General features: G+C 36.7%; 1 protein-coding gene across 9 annotated transcripts in view; it reads left to right on the forward strand.

The window, feature by feature from the left end:
* ERC1 (ELKS/RAB6-interacting/CAST family member 1) overlaps positions 1 to 12,265 on the forward strand; it is a 516,785-nt gene that overhangs the window by 164,934 nt on the left and 339,586 nt on the right. The gene's annotated exons all lie outside the window — the stretch shown is intronic.

The raw sequence follows: 12,265 nt of genomic DNA on the forward strand, positions 1-12,265 counted from the left end.
CAGAATCTGAAACAGGCTCCAGGCTCTGAGCTGTCAGCACAGAGCCCAACATGGGGCTAGAACTCATGAACCACGAGATGATTACGTGAGCCAAAGTTGGACACTTAACTGACTGAGCCACTCAGGCACACTTAATTACTATAGATTTTTACTAGGTCTTGATATTGGAAATTGTGAATCCTCTACTTTTGTTCCTTTTCAGGATTGTTTTTAGTTTTTGGAGGTCCCTTTTAATTCCATATGAATTTTGAGATCAGTGTGTCCATTTTGGTAAAAAAGAAATTTGGAAATTTGGTAGGGATTATGTTGAATCTGCTTGTCACTTCAGGGAGTATTGCCAGACAATATCAAGTTTTTCAGTTGATGAACATGGAGTATCTTTCAGTTTCTTTAGATTGTCTTTAATTTCCCTCATCAGTGTTCTGTGGTTTTCAGTTTAAAAGTCTTAAACTTCTTTAAATTTATTCCTAAGTTTTTTGTTCTTTTTGATGCATTACAAATGGAATTGTTTTCATTTAATTTTCAGATTATTAATTTTTAGTGTACAGATATACAACTGACTTTTGTATATTGATTTTGCCTTTTTGCAACTTTGCTAAACTTGTTTATTAGTTCTAATAATGTTTTAGTGGATTTTTTAGTATTTCTTGTGTGTAAGATTATGCTACCTGCAAACCTGTGAAAACCTCTTATTTTTTCTTTTCTAATTGCTATTCCTAAATTGTTCAGTATGATGATGAATAGAGGTAGTGAAGCCTATATCCTTGAATTGTTCTTTATCTCAGGAGAAAGGCTTTCATTTTTCATCAAGTGTGATATTAATTGTGGATTTTTTTCATAGATGCCTTTTATCAGGTTGAGGAAATTCCTTTTTGTTCCTAGTTTATTGTGTGTTTTTATCATGAAAAAGTGTTGTACTTTGTCAAATGCTTTTTCTGTATTTATTGAGGTGATTGTGTGGTTTTTGTTCTTTATTCTGTTAATATGGTATATTATATTGATTGATTTTTGTATGTTGAACCAACCTTGCGTTCCTAGGATAGGGATGGATGTGATTTTAAATAGCTTTATACACATCTGGAGAAATGTGGAAACTTACTCTACCAACATTACCATATTGGCAATAGCAGTAGACCTGAGAGAATACAGCCTTTGGATAAATGCTTTATTTTTAAGTGCTAAAGTATAATATAAATAAGACTTTTTGTTTATTTATTTATTTTTGAGAGACAGAGAGAGACAGTGTGAGCAGTGGAGAATCAGAGAGAGAGGGAGACACAGAATCCGAAGCAGGCTCCAGGCTCTGAGCTAGCTGTCAGCACAGAGCCCAACGTGGGGCTCGAACCCATAAACCGTGAGATCATGACCTGAGCCAAAGTCAGATGCTTAACCAACTGAGCCACCCAGCCGCCCCTAAATAAGACTTTTTTAGGGGCTTATATTGTAATGCTTTGTACAACACAAAAGTAATTTTGATCCTTATTAAAATTCTATTTCCTTGGATTTTTAACTGTGTTTGAATACTTAGTGAATAACTTGAGGATTTATGTTTATCTGGGTCTATTTGCTGTTGATAGAGTGCCATATAAATATTCTCAGAGTCTTACAAGCTCTAATTCAGAGTGCCTTGATTTGTTTTGACTGAGCACACATTTTGAACTGGAAAATGGTAGTTAGCATGCAAATATGAAAGGGTCAGATCTCTATTGTGATAAAGATTATTCTTAGAGTCTCTCAGGGGACCTTGTAGCAGGAACTTGTCAGAGTAATAAATACATAGATAAGTATCTAAAAAGGGACAAAAGATTAAAAAAAATACTTGATCAAAGTTTTGAAGCACAGTCAATATTTTCTTCTGCTTAAGAACTGCTTATAATTTGACATGGATTAACTTGCATTGCATTCTTACCTGTGGGAATGGCTGTTTGGATAGATGCCCAGGTACCTGTCAAGTTTAGTTAAGAAGTTGAAATAATTAACCACCTGAAGAAGTTATTAGATAAATCAGACTTCAGTGGAGTAGCTTTTTGTGCTGTTTCTTCTTTCTTACCATATTAATATGTACACCCTAACCAGAAAATAGCTTCAAGCATCAGACATGTATTTTGTCTTATTTGTTTCATCTTCCTGTACCTCCCAGAACCTGCTTACTTTTTTCACCTAACCCTCTTTTTCCTAGAGGAGCTTTTTGGATTAGAAAATTCATATCTACCAAGGAAAGTTTACTAAATCTGGTAAGATCCTTAGATTTCCATTGCATATACACTAGGAACTGTTGTTTGGATCCATTCTCCCTGCATTTCACCCAGGACAGACTCTTATTTTATATAAGAACAAATTTGGCAACATGTTTTTTTGTTTGTTTGTTTTGTTTTATTTTGTTTTTTAGAGAGATTTGTGCACAAGCACAGGTGAGGGGCAGAGAGAGAGAAAGAGAATCCTAAGCAGTCTTGATGCTCAGCACAGAGCCTGATGTGGGGCTCAGTCCTACAATTGTGGGATCATGAGCTGAGCCGAAGTCAAGTCAGGCGCTCACCTGACTGAGTCACCCAGGTGCCCCAGTAACATAATATTTTTTATAAAGGAGCTGACTAAGTGAGCAATTTTAAATGTAGTGAGTGTTCATTTTAAACAACATTCTGGGTATTTGAAAAGAATGCCACTGATGAATGAGTTTTAACTTCCCCTACCCTTTTGACAATCGATGAAAGCTGTGGGTTCTCTCCATATAAAAATTCACATAGCTCATTTTTGGGAACTGGGACATCATACATCCAAGCCATCCATGAACTCTGGATTAAAAATGCCTACCATCTGTGAAACAAGTTTGAGATGCAAAGGTCTATAGGTTTTACAAAACCATAAAATTATGTATGTGGTTCAAATACAAGATAAATGGAGGTCGATTACAATTTCATATTAACTGTAACTAGGAAGAGTCTATCTCCCAGATACAGTGGATACTGTGATGAGTGACCCATATCCCTCTTGAGAGTCTAAGGATGTATTCGCCCAGATGCTGGAAGTGCTGTTGACACGGTCCCTCATTGTTAGGCCCTGTGGTGATTGCCTTGACTAAAGAGGCCTCTGTTGCATAAGGGCATACCACTTTCTATGGATATCCCAGTGATTTATCTTCGTAGGATACAAGGGCTTGAGTCCATTGCCCTGACTTGAGAGATCATTCCAGATTCAGAGCTCCTCATGAAAGCTCCATGTGAATCTTTTGGGACTTTGTGGCAGCTGAATTTCTTCCTCTGCACAATCCTACTCTTTTCCTACCACCTTCGTTTCCACTGGTATTGATCTTAAGAGCACCCTCTAATAAACTTTATGCATAGCAAAATCTGTCTGAGGCCAGCCTCAGGCTGAGTATTAGTACAAGTTAGCTTACAGGCCATAAAAGGAGGCTTGGCTAAAATAAAAGTTTAGTGAGAGGTGCCTGGGTGGCTCAGTCATTTAAGTGTGACTTTGGCTCAGGTCGTGCCCTGTGTCGGGCCCTGTACTTAGGCTCAAAACTTGAAGCCTGCTTCAGATTCTGTCTCCCTCTGTCTCTGCCCCTCCCCCGCTCATACTCTGTCTCTCTCAAAAATAATAAAAACATTAAAAAAATAAAGTTTAGTGAAATGAACTTGAATTTAGACTCAAAATATATGAGGCATCTCATTAGTATTCCCTTCAGGCCTTATATTTCTAGTGGTTTTGGAAAACTAGGTTTCTTTGCATTTATTAGTTATCTCTCAGTCTTTTTTTTGACCTTGCAGAAAACTGCCAAAGTCTCTGACAGCTTTGTTTGTTTGTCACACATTATGAGCCTGTGAAAAATGTGTGTTAAGAGTTACTCACACATCCTGCAGAAACCCCTAAAGGTTTCCCATTATGATAAGTACATATGATAAGGGAACCCCTCTTTCTTGTTAGAATCCTAACCATATTCCTTACTACAAATCCTAAGATTTCTTTCTGGACAGCATTTAAAAACTTATTGCTTTCATTATTGTCATTGATATGGTGTGTTCTAAATATTTGAAAAAGATAGAAACCTTGTAACAAAGAAAGTTCTGTATAAAACTGAACACTTCCCTCCTTCAAATTGGGATAATATTGTACATACTTTTTGATAACTTGTGTTTTTCCTGTAATAGTATATGAAAAGTAGGTTTCCACATCTTCACTTAATCCTTAAGTATATGAATTGTAATGGTTGCATAATATTCTAATCAGTGGATAGATCATATGTAACTTAGCCACCTATTGTTATGTATTTGATTTTTCTAAACTTTGTTATTATTAATAAATAACAGAATAATGATTACTTTTTCTTTGAAACTAAGGCTACGATGTCTGCTTTAGTTATTTAAAAATACTGAGTTCTTTTATCACTAAAACGGTAGTGAACTGTTAGATGTAAGACTTAAAAAAATTTTTTTTAATGTTTATTTTTGAGAGACCGAGAGAGAGAGAGAGAGAGAGAGAGAGAGAGAGAGAGCGAGAGAGAGCGAGAGAGAGAGAGACACGAGGCACAAGCAGGGGAGGGGCTGAGAGAGGGAGGCACAGAATCCGAAGCAGGCTCTAGGGTCCAAGCTGTCAACACATGGGGCTTGAACTCACAAATTGTAAGATCATATCTGAAGTCCGATGCCCAACTAACTGAGCCACCCAAGTGCCCCAAGACTGTTGTATCTAGATAGCCATTGTTATTATACAACTTAAAGGGGTAGCATTCATATGGATGATGTGAATTGAGTTCCTAAATGCAGTGTCACCATTATCAGAAGGATTGCTGTTGTACATTTATTGGTCCTCTTTGTTTGAACAATTTTAGCCAGGAAGGTCAGGCAAATTTTTATATATGCCCACCAGATAAAAAAAGAAGTATTTAAGACATTTATATAATTGTCTACCAAGCAGATCTTAACTGGCAGTGACCTTTGGTTTCCCCAGCTTTTGTTCCATATTATCCAGTTATTTAAATGCAGGAGGTCCCTAGTTCTTTTATCTGTTCCAAAGCAGGTTTATCAGGAAACTTATTTTCCCTCTCAGCAATTAATAAAATCTGCCAGGAGCAGTGGACTCTGAATGTATTTTCCTAAAGGTCATAGCTACACTTTCTGTATAGTTCAAATTGAACAGTTTTTAAGATAAAATATGGTAGTACTCTGATGAAATTTATTACTTTTTAAATGTTCTCAGCTTTCCTCATGAGAATATAGTTGTATTTTAGAATTGAAGGAGTGTTAGTGTTCTTTTGTTTTACAGGTAAAATAATTAGAAAGATCAAGTAACTTTACTAGTATGATGTAGCCAACTATTTTTTCATTTCAGTAATATACTATATAACTCATATGATAGGAGAACAGTACAGTTCAAAAGGAAACTCAGCCAAAGAAATAATCGGTTACCGTCCACAGTCTTTGCTGGGCTTATTAAAGACCATAAACAGTAATTAACAGTATAGATGTGGAAGCTTTTCTCAACCTAAACTGAGTTGAAAACATTGCTTCAAATTGTTCATAATTTTGTTGTGTCTTCTAATCACTAGAAACACATTCCTGGACAAGTTAAATTTAAAGGCCAGTATATACTGTCTGGGCAAAACCTCATTTTGGTAAATTGTAGTTGTACCTTGTTGGTACTTTTTGCCAGAGCGTAGGTTAGTAGACAATTGCCTAGAAATTAGGGGACTTAATGAAGTTTTCCTTTTTATGTGTTATTAATTACTGTAGATCCCTCTTTGCTCCTGGTTATGACCATTCATGCAAAGTATACTTCTGTCATTGATACTGAAAGGTATTATTAACCTAGTAAGTAAAGGTCAGAGCCTTTCTGAATAACTTGCTTCACACAGTAAATTGATGCCAATGACTACTTAGAATAACTGTGGAGACATCAACAAAAACATTCTTTACATGGTGTTTAAAGTAGCTAGGTGATTGCAAGAAGTGTTTGGGGATTCCTTGTCCTTAGAACTATATCCTAGAGGAAGTCTCTTCTACCTTTACTCAGTGATTAGAACCTCAGAGACAGTAATCAGTTCCACTTGAATAGGAATAAATCACTCACATTGAAACATGATAGTTCCTGACAACTGGCAATGCTGATAAAAACCAAAACAAAAGATGTCAAGAAATCTGTGCCACTGTGGAATTGGTATGTAGGTTGATGAATTCACATGTAGCATGCATTTGGCATTAGTCTTTCTCTGGTTTCATACATTTTTTTTCTCTCTGTAAAATAAAAATTGTATGAGGTGAAAAGGTTCAATATTATACAATAATTAAGTTTTTCTATTTTTTTTTAACAACCCAATGAACAGAGCTATACTATGATTAGAGAGGGCAATATCATCTTTTTATAGTTATTTTAAAAAAGTTTTGAATTCTTCATTGTTATGGTAAAAAACTGTATGTATAAACCTGGTTGATCCCCTTCCTTCCTATTTATCACCAAGGACATAGATATATAGAATAAACATCAATTCCTTTGATCTCTACAGAATTATACTCAGGAAGAAATTGAATATACACTAATAGATACTTCATGATCTCTTTCTATATCAGACGAGATCGGGCGCGTTCAGGGTGGTATGGCCATAGACAATCTCTTTCTATATCAGATAGCGTTTATGGAAAGTAGAAAAAAGCCCATAGAATTTAAAAATACATAATTTTCTGCAACAATTATTTATTAATTTTCAGTATAATTAGAAATAAGTAAGAGAGGGAAAATCTTTTTTGCTTTTGCTTTGTCAAGTGCTTTCTAGTCCAAACTAGCTTCCTTCTACCCCTTGGAAGTCAGGCTAAACAGACTATTTTACTAGTATGTTGATACTGAAGTCCTGATTACCAGGTGTCTTTGGCTCTGCCCACTAGCTTTAGTGTATTGTGTTTGGATATATGTTACTTCCATGAAAGATGTACTTTTGCATATGCAATGGTATTGTATCTCCGCCGTGCATGCTTTGATTCAGTAGGGGATAAGATTTTAATATAAGTGACCACAGAAATAACGTACTATGTCTATTAGTAAACACTGTTTAACAGTAAGGGATAGTTTATGTAAAGATGGCTTAAGTCATTTGTATGATTTTTTTAAAATCATAGAACATATTATTTATAGCATGGTGATTAAGAGGAGGATTCTAGAGCTGGATTGCCTAGGAGTTATCTCATAGTCTTCTGGTGATGCTTAAATGATTGTTACATATTAAAGTTCTTACAACAGTACCTCACATACATACTATGTTCTTTTTAAATGTTAGTGGTCCCTTTTATCACTACTACCTCCTCCTCACCACCACCACTATTATCATTATTAATTACTATTGTTAAGTTTATTGATTTATTTTGAGAGAGAGCAAGTGAGAGAGCATGTGCACGCAGGGGAGAAGCCCTGTCACTGTAGTCCCAACACAAGGGCTCGAACTCATAAACTGTGAGATCATGACCTGAGCCAAAATCAAGAGTCAGATGCTTAATGAACTGAGCCACCCAGGTACCTCTTATTACGTTGTTATTGTTATTTTAGGGATTCTGTGTCTTTTCCTACACAATGGAGAGGTTTTCTTTTGTTTTGTTTTGTTTTTGTAGATAGTCTGAGTATATTTAAGGGAGTATTTTTCCATTTAACATGATTCCAAATAAATATCCATATTGTTCATATTTACGTATGTGCACAACTGATCTCATTTTTTTTTTGGCTGTTGTATTCCACATTTTTTATAAATAATTTATTTTAGATCCTGTGGATAGTTGAATTTAGTATAGAAATAGGAAACTGTATTTTATTAATATTTTTTTCTGTGTTTTGTTTATTTTTGAGAGACAGAGGCAGCATGAGCAGGGGAGGGTGAGAGAGAGACAGGGAGACACAGAATCCTAAGTAGGCTCCAGGCTCTGAGCTAGCTGTCAGCACAGAGCCCAACGTGGGGCTCAAACCCATAAACCGTGAGATCATGACCTGAGCCGAAGCTGGAAGCCGGACGCTTAACCGACTGAGCCACCCAGGTGCCCCAATATTTGATAGATATTGCATAATAAATACTGAAATAACATGATATGAGACTATCCAGATGATCAGCTTTTACATCCTCAACATTAGGTAAGAGCACAATTTTGAATCACAACCGAAGTGAGGATGTGTAACAGCAGCTTTCAATAGGTTTATCCATCATGTTGCTAGGTAACCTAAAAGAGAAGTATTTTTGTACACACTCCTCCTTCCATGTACCACACACTGCATCCTTTGGGTTCATTCAGTGCTTACGCGGCTAGTTTGCACATATCTATGTCTTTTTCAACTCTTCCTTGTTGATGGCAGCTTGCCCAAAGAAGGCAATTTTACTGTCCATCGTCCTTCATTTTGTCAGTTCTTTTCAGTATGGAATGTTTATTCCGCCTCTTTAGAAGTGAATAGCCATTCTTTTTCTCTCCTCCAACTCAACAATCTGTTTAGACAGCTGGGTAATTGAAAAAGAAAGCAGCTTAGGGAGAATGTGTTAATGGGGATTTTACCAAGTTTAGCAGCCTCTCTGCACCTGAGTATATTATGAAAAGGTTTTGCCAGCAAAGAATAATGGATTCCTTTAATAGTTTGACTACACATAAATTATAGGAGTGGTATCGTTAGCAATTTAGCTTCTTAATTTCTTTCTTAGATGCTGATGATGGGGAAGAAAGAAGGATATTATCCTTATGATACTTGTAAGGGCTATTTGTATATTAGGTGGGCTCCTAAAACAAATCTGTTTTCTTGTATTAAAATTGGGTGGTTCTGTGAAATTTCATTTTAAATAATGGCTTTTACACAGCTCTTTCTTGTCAAGAAAGTCTAATAAAATGGTCATATCTTTTCTTTGTTTAATAAGGTTTATATGTTAATAACCGGAATGATATGCATAGCGGGTTAAACATGTAAACACCAGGACATTGCATTCTCTGTTGTATATGGAGTTTTAGATTTTTGAGTGTCAAAATTCTCATTAGTGGTTGTGAGTATACCTACGCGGCGATCCATATGAGATTCCTAATAGTAGTGTCTGATTTAAGGTAGACTAATGGTTTTCGTTTGTGGTGGTCTTTTTCTGATAGTAGGTTTTGAACTTTTAATGCCATTGAAAAGACTGGACATTGGAGTACATGTGCCCCTATGCATCAGCACTCCTGTATCCGTTGGGTAAATCCCTAGCAGTGCTATTGCTGGGTCATAGGGGAGTTCTATGGATAGTTTTTTGAGGAATCTCCACACTGTTTTCCAGAGTGGCTGCACCAGTTTACATTCCCACCAACAGTGTAGGATGGTGCCCGTCTCTCCACACCCTCGCCAGCATCTATAGTCTCTTGATTTGTTCATTTTAGCCACTCTGACTGGTGTGAGGTGGTATCTCAGTGTGGTTTTGATTTGTGTTTCCCTGATGATGAGTGATGTTGAGCATCGTTTCATGTGCCCTCTTTGGAGAAGTGTCTGTTTCTGTCTTCTGCCCATTTCTTCACTGGGTTATTTGTTTTTCGGGTGTGGAGTTTGGTGAGTTCCTTGTAAATTTTGGATACTAGCCCTTTATCTGATATGTCATTTGCAACAATCTTTTCCCATTCTGTCGGTTGCTTGTTAGTTTTCTTGATTGTTTCCTTTGTAGTGCAGAAGCTTTTTATCTTGATGAGGTCCCAATAGTTCATTTTTGCTTTCATTTTCCCTTGCCTTTGGGGATGTGTCAAGTAGGAAATTGCTGCGGTTGCAGTCAAGGATGTTGTTTCCTACTTTCTCCTTGAGGTTTTTGATGGTTTCCTGTCTCACATTGAGGTTCTTCAGCCATTTTGAGTGTATTTTTGTGTATGGTGTAAGAAAGTGGTCTAGTTTCATTCTTCTGCATGTTGCTGTCCAGTTCTCCCAGCATCACCTGCTAAAGAGGCAGTCTTCTTTCCATTGGATACCCCCCAGTGTTCATAGCAGTACTGTCAACAATAGCCAGATCATGGAAAGAGCCTAAATGTTCATCACCTGATGAATGGATCAAGAAGATGTGTGTATACACACACACACACACACACACACACACACACACACACAAACAATGGAGTATTACATGGTAATGAGAATGAAAGAAATATGGCCATTTGTAGCAAAGTGGATGGACCTCGAGGGTGTCATGCTAAGTGAAATAAGTCAGGCAGAGAAGGACAGATACCATATGTTTGCACTCATAGGTCTAACAGGAGAACAGGAGAAACCTAATGGAGGGCCAGGGGGAGGGGAAGAGGGAAAGAGAGTTGGGGAGAGAGGGGGACGCAAAACCTGAGAGACTATTGAATACTGAAAACAAACTGAGGGTTGAAGGGGGAGTGAGAGGAGGAAGGGAGGTGATGGTAATGGAGGAGGGCACTTGTGGGGAAGAGCACTGGGTGTTATATGGAAACCAATTTGACAGTAAACTATTTAAAAAAAAAAAGACTGGAACCCATTTCAAGCATTTCAGTGGTTTACCTGTATGTTTCTCTGTTAAAGAATAAAAACATAGGGGCGCCTGGTGGCTTAGTTAACTAAGTGTCCATCTCTTGATTTTGGCTCAGGTAATGATCTTTTGGTTTGTGAGATTGAGCCCTGCGTTGGGCTGTGGCCTGGCAACATGGAGCCTGCTTGGGATTCTCTCCCCCTCTCCCTCTCCCTCTCCCTTTGTTCTGCTCGCAGAGCTCTCTCTCTCTCTCTTTCCCTCTCCCTCTTCCTCTCCCTCTCTCTCTCTTTCTCTCTCTCTCTCAGTAAACAAAGATACAAACCAAGTAAACAAACATATAAATCAGCCAACCAAACTTTCCTACCTTTAAAAAAAAAGAATAAAAATCTAAGCCTTACACAGTATTTATAGTACCTTACTCTAAATTTACCAAATCTTTTTGCATAACTTATTTATTCTGCTTGTGGAATTCTCATTGACTTTAGAGAGGGACTTGATTTTTTTCTTCCCCTGTAGAATGAGGTAGTTCCTTTAAAGAGCTTATAGTAAATTGATTCCTGCAAAAAGTTATCTGAACATTGTATCTAGGCTTCTTTTATAGTTACTTTCTTTGCAGGAGTTTATGTGTATGCCTAAATACAGTTTCTAAAAGTGTGAGCTTATGTATTATTCATTTACTGATTAATGAACCAATATTTATAATAGACCTAATGTGTGCCAAATATGAAGATAGAAAATTGGGGCGGAAGGGTTGGATCTAGTCTACTTGTGGAGATAAGTATCAAACAAAGAATTATAATATGGTCATGGATTAGTATATATAGATGGAAGAAAAGAGATAAATGTAAACATATAGATAGATGAAAGAAAGGAGAGAGAGAGTGTGTGTATGTATATATAACATGTATATGTGTAATAAACTACAAAGAACATTTTATTCTTATGGAGGTAAGAGCAAGGAAATCTTTTCAAAGGAGATAACATTTATGTTGCTTTTTGAAAGCCATGTAAAATAAACCAGCTAGTTCTAGTATTAGCTCAAGAGACTATTCAATTTCTCCAACTTGATTTTTCTCTCTAGAACTTATTGCCATCCTACATTCTATATTATTTCGTTCATTCATTGGCTACTGCATTAGGATATAATCTCTTTGAGGACAGGGATTTTTGTCTTTTTTATTACTTGTGTATTCTTAACATGTAGAAAAGTTTCTGGCCCATAGCAGGAGCTCAAGTATATGTTGAATGAATAAATGAAGTTTGTGAGTTTGACAGTAATTGCCTTATTAGTTTTTTTAGTTATTAAGACTATCTCTTGGGGTGCCTGGGTGGATCAGTTGGTTGAGCATCCGACTTTGGCTCAGGTCTTGATCTTATGGTTTGTGGGTTCACGCTGTATGTTGGGCTTTCCACTGACAGTGTGGAGCCTGCTTTGGATTCTCTGTCTTCCTCTGCCCCTCCCCCACTCTCTCTCTGTCTCAAAAAATAAATGAACATTAAAAATGTTTTAAAAAGACTATTATAGATAATCCCTTCATTTCTTTCTTGCTCAATATCTTTCATTATGTGTTCTTGAGTCTCCCATGATAACATCTTCATAATTTTTCTCAAACCCACACCCTCTTACACCCTCTTTTTCCATCTCTCTTAGCTCATTTAGTCTTCAAAATATCTTACCTGAATTGATAAACTCTAATTATTTTCCATGTCTCTATGTAAGTCAAGTCCCCTTAAGTTTTTTCTCCATAGCCATCAGAATTATCTGTCTAAAAGAACTGACCAGACCATTTATTTGTTTAAAAATACCTAATGGTTGTC

Source organism: Suricata suricatta, chromosome 10 (assembly GCF_006229205.1).
Source record: "Suricata suricatta isolate VVHF042 chromosome 10, meerkat_22Aug2017_6uvM2_HiC, whole genome shotgun sequence".
NCBI lineage: Eukaryota > Metazoa > Chordata > Mammalia > Carnivora > Herpestidae > Suricata > Suricata suricatta.